Genomic DNA, 9838 nt, shown 5'->3' with positions numbered 1-9838 from the left:
TAACAGTATGTCTTTGTTTTTTCTTACTTTGTTTTATTTTTGGACTTCATTTCTTTTTACATATTTTCCCCCTCGTTCCCACTCAAGGTTTCTTTGTGGGTTCTTCAGACATATCAGCCATATAAATATCAGAACCAGTGCTGAGATCACACGATGATATGTATTTTGAACACAGTTACTCTATATTTTTTTCTCAATACACTTTAATATACTATACAGACAGTTTTAAATATATAAGCAGTTATGATTTTGCATCCTCCATCATGCAATTAGTTTACAACATAGAAGCTTCCACTGTTAGACACCAAATCTCGCTCAAATTACTTTATTCAATATGTAGAAACACATTGAATAACGCAGTCTAGTCCTAGATATGCATTGCCTTAACAAAGAACTTGTCAAGTGTATCTGGACTGTTTTTAGTTATAGGTCTGCTGGATGAGGACTGACTTGAGGTTACAGAACAACAACAGGACAGTTTGCTTATGAAGAAGCTGTTGCTTTTCGTTGTGCTTTACATTTTTTGTAAAGGACATTAGTTACCTGTCTATAAAATGTAAAATCTATGTTACCAATGTCCAGTAGCGGACATTATAAGACAGGATCCCTACTAGTAATACAATTTCTGTAAGAGACATTACTAGCTGGAAAACAAGCTTTAGATGGAAAGTGATATGTTTCAGATAAGTTTTCCAAAAGTGAATACACTGGAGAATTTAGTACTATTGGCACCAGGATATAGACAGTCAGAATATCACTAGTCTTTTTGAATTTTTGTCATAAAAAAAATAATCAATTTCAACAAAATTCAAATTATTGTATTTTCAAGTTTCCATTGATCACTCGATCGATTGATCACTGGATTGGGGGAATGAATGGAGAGGGGTAGGTGGTTGGAGAGAGGAAGGATGGACACATACATATAAATGACTGGATGGATAAATACATACATGCATACATACATATGTGTGTATGCATGCATTCATATAGAAAAGTTAAATAAACTACACATATTAACCAATAGGTTTCAAACTTAAATTTATTTCGCTTCAAGAGAACATAGATAAATTGGCATATCTGATGCCTTTGAGAAAAACGATCTCAGCTGGATATTGTCAAAATAGTTCAGTTTATATATGAACCACTTGAAAATTACCTGTTTTATTTTACTTGAAATAATTTCACATGAACTTAGATTTATTATTTGCTTTTCTCTGATGAGGAATAGACATTTTAGAACTGGAGCTTTTATCTGCATCAGTTAAAGATTTGGTTGTACTTTCAAGATCATTACCTACAAGAGAATTTAGATTTTTAAACTTCTTATAAAATAAATCTAAATTGTTCAGATCCTTTAGCATTCAGATTACTCTGTCAAATGTAATGTTTGTTTATTCATATCGTTTTGAATTAATCACGTATTATATTGTAGCTTAAAGGTGTCAATGATATGATTATTTATTTTTAAAGGGTCATTGTAGGATAAGTGTAACAGGCCAAATTTGGCCACTTTGAACATAAAACAGGTAGAATATTATGGCTGCTAAAAGGGTTGATTTTTTTTACCATCAGAGGTAAAACCAGTGAACATATTCCAGTATGTAAATAGTATGAACAATTTGTCTCACCAAATTGCATAATTTAGCCAAAAGTAGACTTCTAGCAAAATTAATATTTTCTAAATCATGCTAAATCTATCTATATACTACGAAAGCTCAGTGATTGCTTGTTTGCGTGATTGTCTGTAATTTAATACAGCCAAACCGGCACATAATGGGAAAATACTCTGAATGAAAGGATCCCCTGAAAAGTGAATACAAACGGAATAAAACAGGTTTCATATAAAATGAACCAAGAATTTCCGAGATATGCGGGTGTTTTTTATGGGGGGAATGGGGAGGGTGGAAAAATACTCCAAAAGTAACATAACCTTGAAATGGGAACATATAATACTGTAAACATTGTTTCCATTAATTTTATGTTTACATTATATAACAATTCCTTTTGCACTTTGGTAGAAGTGTGCACATATACCATAGGCAAATGTTGTTACTGGAGTTTATCCCGTTTATCCCGGAAATTCTAATTCTATTAGATGTTGTAAATAATCAATAAAACCTAAAACATGAAGTGTAAACCAGACCTATGATGACACGGATGAATTGGAATATTTAACTGAATCGTCATAAAATTAACTTTCATTTCAATGCAATGTTGAAATCAGCTTCAACGTTTTATAACCTGAACTGTCAGTGATCCAACAGGTCATGGGTAGTCTTGTACTACATAAAAATGAAGACATCAGAATGTAACTAGTCAGGTTTAATCAAAGCTTAAATAGTTAGCCTGTGGTCGTTGTAACATAAAATTTGCAGGTCTAACTTATTTTGCATGCAGATGATTCTAATAATAATCTTGGTCTCTATGGCTCTTAATTTCTTCTTTTTCATCTATGTTTACACATAAGTGAAAACTAAAATACTGAATTGCAGATGTGTCAAACACAACATCCAACAAATGTGAGACAAGTGTGCAATGAGACCTCTCTGTTGTAGTTTTATCTGCAATAAATTGCAGCAAAAATCTTCTTTAAATCATATATTAACTTGAAAACATCAAAAATGATTAAGGTGGGTTCATCTATATGACAATGGCAATACAAAATGAATAAATCTGTGAAGCCAAACAATATACAGCAGGGAAATAAACCAACATATCTTTGACTTGTTTCAGTCATTTGACTGAGGCCATTTTGGTGCACAGCTTTGATGAGTTTAGTCAAACAAATTGTCTCCAGTATTTTTATTCGTCTTTTGCCTAACTGCTAAGTTACAGGGATGTAAACCAACCATCACAGATTGTCAGACAGTGCTGGGGTTGAAATAGTTGAACAAAGACAGATAAACATATATTGACAAGAAATATTGAAATAAAACTGAATAATGAGACACACACATACACACATATACATACATACATACATACATACATACATACATACATACATACATACATACATACATACATACATAGTCAGGTGACAAGTACATTTTTTTTTTCAATAAATTTTTCCTGATTGTAATTGAGATTGCTAATAAATAGATAATGTTTGATCTTTAACAATTAATATTCTTACCCCTGTTGGATTCTAAGTCAATTTTTTCCTGCACTGTCTTATTGGATAATTTTCAATTTTCAAAAACTCATGTTAAAGGTGGGGGTAAAATGTGTCATAAATAATGTCAGTAGTTTCTTTCCTTCAACTGCAGGATGCGGAAATATATCAGTAAGAGAGCCACTCCAGCAGTTTGTGAAGAGACTATAAAGAATATTTTGTGTTGATTTTTCTTTCATTTAGTCGAGTTTTGTTAATTTCGTACCATGTGCGCCATTTTTCCGTAATCCTCCTTCATTTAACATAGATATTTTAAATATTTGTTGCATTTCTGATCTTCCTGATGTCTAAATTAGGATACTGATGTGTATGAGTTTGTTTTCAAATGTAATTCTGGAGAACTGAAGAGGCACGTTTACTTGAACTTGGGTTACTCATTTTGCCCCAGCTAAATTTGTCTTTGATGTGTTCAAAGAGAAGGGAGATAATTTTCTGAAATTTTGATCATATTACATTATAATATTTCTAATGCATTTAGAGAAGGCCATTTTCTTAGCTGATGTAGATTTTGTAAGGTTGTGAACAGTTGTAAAAAAAATTTTTCTTCTTAAAGTTAAAAATGCAGTAAAGGTTCCTTATTGTGGTGCCCTATCGATTCCTCTTACAAAGGAAGTACTATATCAAAATTAAACAAAAATAAAACCATTACAATTTGTAATGGTTTCGTTAGAAAAAATTAAGTACAGCAATTCATTTTCTTTCTTTTTGTGATAAATTTACCTCTTTTAACAGAACACACAGACATACATAGGGAGAGAGTAACAGAGAAAGAGAGAGAGAGAGAGAGAGAGAGAGAGAGAGAGAGAGAGAGAGAGTGTGTGTGTGTGTGTGTGTGTGTGTGTTTGTGTGTGCGTATTCAATGACCGCAAGATAAGCAGTGATTGAACGCAGCTGCTGTGTCACTTGATTTCTGAAATTACACCCTCTTCATTCAGGATGAACAGTCCAATAAAAGAATGACTTTTCAAATAGTAAGGAAATCGTCATTCAATTGCTTTCTGAAATGAGACAATTAAATAGATAGTATCTTAATTAGCCACAAAGGGCTGAATAAAGAGGGGACAAGTTACAAAGTAGAGCTTTTCTTTTTGGGGAGGAGAAGGAAAAAATAATAAATAAATAAATAAATAAAATTTAAAAAATTTTTAAAGCGGGTGTAGATTTTCGATCAAAAGGGATCGTGAAAAAAAAAACGATCAATAGGGATCGTGTATCAGAGAAATGTCATGATGTAAAGTGTAAAGGGGGAAATGGATTAGGTTTACCCGTGGGAAGAAAGGCCTACGGAAAAGACCACGGTAACCTTGGCCAATAACGTCATGCAGAAAAACACATTACAGTAAGTGACTCTCTTTTTACCTCTTTTTTTTTATGGTTCATAGCATTCTGCTCAAAGTGGCTCCGCCATTCATACGTGCCATCCTTGCTACATTCACCCATCTTACCTTCCTCTTCAAGTGATACTTGAAAAAGTTGATGAGAGATTCATCAGAGAGGAAAGTGTTTGTTTCTAGACCTGTCAGACGCGTCCTCCATATTCATTCTTTCGCCATTGCTACAAGTACGATGAAAATGACTCTTCCCTCTCGTTTCAAGGAAAGAAGCGCAACAATATTCACGATAGACTCGGCTGATAAACTGACTCGTCCTACACGCGATAGCAGTCGTTCGACATAAACCCACAGGTCGGAAATGGTTGGACACTGTACGAGTGCGTGCAGAACGGTTTCATCGCTCTGTCCGCATCTCGGGCAGGTCGGCCCCGTGTTTCTCGAGCCATGTCTGTAGAGCTTATCCCGAACGGGTAGCGTTTCCCGATAGCACTGCCAGGCCAGGAATCTCTGGAAGTTGTCCATAGGTCCCAGCCCGAAAGTCATCTTCAACAGGCGGGTCAGGTATTCCTCTTCACCCCGAGATCGTCGTCGTACCTCCTCTCCACTAATCCCTTATAGAATGCTTTGGTTCTATTGCAGTCGCAAAACATTCTCACAAACGGCGGCCACACCAGTTCACCGTCGTCTACGCAGAGCCGGAGATGTCTCTGTCTCAGCGCGTGTCTACGCATCATCAACCACGACATGCCCATCCCTCCTTTTAACGGGTGTTGGCAGCAAACGGATCACCTGACCATCGGAACGCTTCCTTTCCACAAGAAGCGGAAGAGAATGCGTTCCAGTTTGGTGATGGTAGAGTCGGGACAAGGCACGACAGTCAGGCGGTAGTAGATGACGGTCGCGATGTACGTGTTCGCCACCTCCGCCCGACCTTTTAGGAACAGTTTTCTCTCGGCCCAATGCCGGGCGTGAGTGGCCACCCTACTCGTTATCTCGTTCCAGTTCTTCTCCGTTTGGAGGTTTGGACCAAACCAGACCCCGAGCAACTCAACCGGACCGTCGGTCCAGCGTCGCACGACAGAGGCGCTATAGATAGATAGATAGATAGATAGATAGATAGATAGATAGATAGATAGATAGCATTTCTTATTGTGCAGAAAGTAGTTTGTTAAAATTTTGGCAAGAGAAATCAAATATTTATTCAAAAGTTTTCCTAAATTCCTAAAAGGAATTTAAAGAACGGCGATTGATAACTTTTATTCCATTCCGTAATAAACTTCTTTGATGAAATAAATATAAGACACTTGACTTTTTAATATTTTTATAAGTTTTAACTTAATGTCTATAACAACTGTGTTAAGAAATATACATGTATGTATCTGTGTACATGCATACACACGCACACACACATACATATATATAGACATACGACGGGCTTCTTTCAGTTTCCCTCTTCCAATTACATAAACACACCGACAGCGGTGGTGGGGGACAAACAGACACAAAGCCACACACACATAGATGTACATACATACATATATATATATATATATATATATATATATATATATATATATATATATACGGCAGGTTTTTTTCAGTTTCCGTCTACCAAATCCACTCAAGAAGCTTTGATCGTTACGAAGCTATAGTAAAAAACACTCTCTCAAGGTCTCACGCAGTGGAACTGAACCCACAACCATGTGATTGGGATACAAGCTTCTTACCACACAGCCATGCCTGCGCCTATTTAAGTCTAATTTACGCACAATCGTTAAAATCTATAAGGTTGCTTCTGTGTCAATTCATAACATAAAAATTGAACACTGTTAACACCTCAATAATTCATTAGTACAACTAGTTCCCAATAATGCGTCATGTATGTACATTGGTGTATCCAAATTAATAAAACTCTTGATAATACTACCTATATGTATCACCGTTGAAGATTGGAGACAAATGTTGCTGGTGAAATCTCAAAATTGGTCCAGCTGATCGAATTTCCTCTGTCTGCAGTAAGGTTGTTTAAAATGACAGTCGTTTACGATTGTCCAGTTTATTTCACTATATCTCGTGTACGCACAGGGCCGGCTGGGGAAATTGTTTTCCCATGAGGGTTCCGAACCCCAGTAAGGAACTCATTTGCATAGTCAATCAGAGCTCGCCTTCACCTTGTTGTCAAAATCAAGTGCTGAGGATGGAAGTGACCCAATAATCAATGGGCTAAACAAAGCTTTACTTGCTTTACCAAGATAAAGAATTCCTTGGGGGACCAGTGAAAAAATTCTCCAAGCAGCTTGTGGAAGTAACTTCCGAGCTTCACTGCTTTTATCGGTACTCCGATGTGGCACATGCTCTTGGCGAGAAAAAAAGAAAATCTTTAGTTCGAATTTTTTTTCCCACGAACGAAAATCTCTAGTCAGTATGAAGACAATTGCAGTAACCAGGAGAAAGATGGTTAGTAGTAACAGAAACCGCATTGGTGCTGGCAGATCGTTGAAGGATTGTTTGAAATGTGCCATTCAGCTCTCAGATTATGCCTAGACGCAAAGCCCAACATAACATTTCGTGAATGTGTTAAAAACAACCAATCTCTTGATAAAGCACACTCTACCAAGTAAACTCAAGACGAAGAACGGTGTTGTAAGTCGACCGATCGTCAAGTTGCGCCTGATTTTAGAAGGAGACAAGTAATTAGATGCATTTACATCTATACCTATTATCGGATTCTGTTAGAGCCCCATATGTTAAAGACGTGGATGGGCAAAATGTGGGGAGAGGGTGATGCGCTTGCAATCCTCTCCCCTTACTGTTGTACAAAGTAAACGACAACACAACTACGCAAAAGCAGCCATGGTTGAAACAAGAACAAGAACAACAAGCATTATTAAAAAAGAAAGGAAGCAAAGTCATTCGTTACCCAAATGACCTTATCTTATTGCTCATCACTTGATATGCGCTCATAAATTAGTTTGATAGTTGAGCTCTTGGTTGGTTGTATGCGAATGATTTCATAACTGGGGTTCAGAACTCCCATGGGAAAAAAATTTCGCGGCTGGCGCTAGTTACCGGTAACTCGGGCAGTCGCCCGGAGCGTCATATTCTTGGGGGCGCCAAGGAAGGCGGTGACTAAGACAAGGAAATTTCCCCGACTGTCAGCTTCTACACACCGAAGTTCAGCTAGCCCTGGGCACCAGCAACCCTGGGGCCGGCCCTGTTTACACATGTACTGTTGACTAAAATTTATAGTTTTTAAATATGTTTTCTATAATTTAAAAAAATATTTCTATAACATCCAAAACGAACGTTCCAAAGAAAGAGAGAGAGAAACAGACAGAGACAGAGAGAGACAGAGACAGACAGAGACAGACAGACAGTCAGACAGACAGAGACAGACACAGACAGACACAGACAGACAGACAGACAGACAGACAGACAGACAGACAGACAGACAGACAAACAGACAGAGAAAGAGAGAGGGAGGCGTTGTGGGGCATCGGATAGAATTCCTTTCAGATATTTGTTCCAAATATCCTAGTTTTCTCTTCGAATCCTGCCGAGGCCAACTTCGGCTTTATATTTTTCTGAGTCAGAAAAAAAAAAAAGAACAAGTAGCAGTCCCGTGCACTCGATTGATTGAATTATTAGTGAGTCAGACAAGATGATGCCTTGTGCTATTTGCGTTCTGACGTTAACGGCTACCACAATACGGGTTTCAAAGAGAAAGAACGTTGCATTTCCTTTGGAAAACATCGGTGGCGTCGAGGAAGGCTTTGCATGGATGGGCCACTATTAGTTTACTACTACTACTACTACTACTACTACTACTACTACTACTACTACTGCTGCTGCTGCTGCTGCTGCTGCTGTTGCTGCTGCTGCTGCTGCTGCTACTACTACTACTACTACTACTACTACTACTACTACTACTACTACTACTACTATAAAAATAATAATATTTATTTTATTCGCTACAAGGTTGACGGATAGAGGTTTAGATGGATCCACAACCATGATACCAACACCATGTAGACATGAATCGCTTCAGAAGGCTATAATATCATTTGATAGGAACACGGTTAAAGAATACATATGAAACAAGGTTATAACTTTAAATGTCTTTAATGCCGGCCACACGTATATATACAACTGAATGACAAATGGAAATGGCTGATGCGTGGAGGCCATGATCTTCTTCTGTGCGTTGCCTCCTGTCTGCTTGATGACATGTGGTGTCAGAGAACCGACTGCATCACGTCTCTACGGTCTGACGTCTTAGCGAGAAAAGGAGAGAGTTGTAAGGCCTTGTGTCAAAATCTCACACTCTAGCGACATCTAGCGAGCTTGTTTAAACCCGCTGTCAAGAGAGGTGACTGTGTCTACAGGGGCATTACAAGGATAAATTATAAAAATGGTGGTCAGGGTTCGCAAAATCGATTTTGGAAAAATAGAAGTAAGCATGGAAAACAATAGTTTAAAGAACAAAAAACATGTAACCAAGTGATTAATCAAACATCTGGGTCTAATGAAGGACTCACAAGGACCTAAGAATAACCTCACAGTAAGGAGCAAATTCTTTCTCTACCAGTGGTTTTCCTTTACCCACAAGAACAAGCTGAGGATTTTTCAATTTAATCGGGCCATTCTCGGCTCTCTAACCTACTTTTTAGCAAACTCACTGGAGTGTAGTGTATTGTTCTCCGTATCTTCTTCCCCAAGTAGTAATTGAAAAAGTTGATGAGGGTTTTGCCAAAAAGGAAAGAGTCTGCTTGCGCTCTTTTCAATCTATTCAACATACTATCTCTTTTACCACAACTACTTAGCAGAGGAGAACTGCCTACCCTTCCCAAATAAAATGACCAAGCATTGTTGACTCACAATGAAGTTAGCAATGCTCGGACACAGAACGAGTTTGCGGAATGGTTTCGTCGCTCTGGACACATTTTGTTGGAAACACTTCTGTACTTTATTCTGACTCGGTACAACTGAGCCGGAGATCTCTAAATGTTGGCCATAGTTTTGTAATCAGAATTCTCCGTAATTAACTATTCAGCAGCAACAACAACAACAACAACAACAAAAACAACAACAACAACAACAACAACAAATAAAATATTGTATTATTGTTTGTCTGATTTCTATTTATCTTTTTGTCTTTATATTTACTCTATAAGCGTACGGTCATTTTGTTTACATTAAAACAATAAAACTCCTATACATTTTCAAATTACTTTGTTATCAGACCTTACAACAGAAAAATTTCCTTTCAATCATTTCTTTTCTTCACCTTCATCCGTGTGCTTGTAATTGTTGTTGTCGTTGTCACCGC

Source organism: Octopus bimaculoides, chromosome 9 (assembly GCF_046866305.1).
Source record: "Octopus bimaculoides isolate indiv1 chromosome 9, ASM4686630v1, whole genome shotgun sequence".
Lineage (NCBI taxonomy): Eukaryota > Metazoa > Mollusca > Cephalopoda > Octopoda > Octopodidae > Octopus > Octopus bimaculoides.
This window is presented reverse-complemented; position numbering follows the sequence as displayed.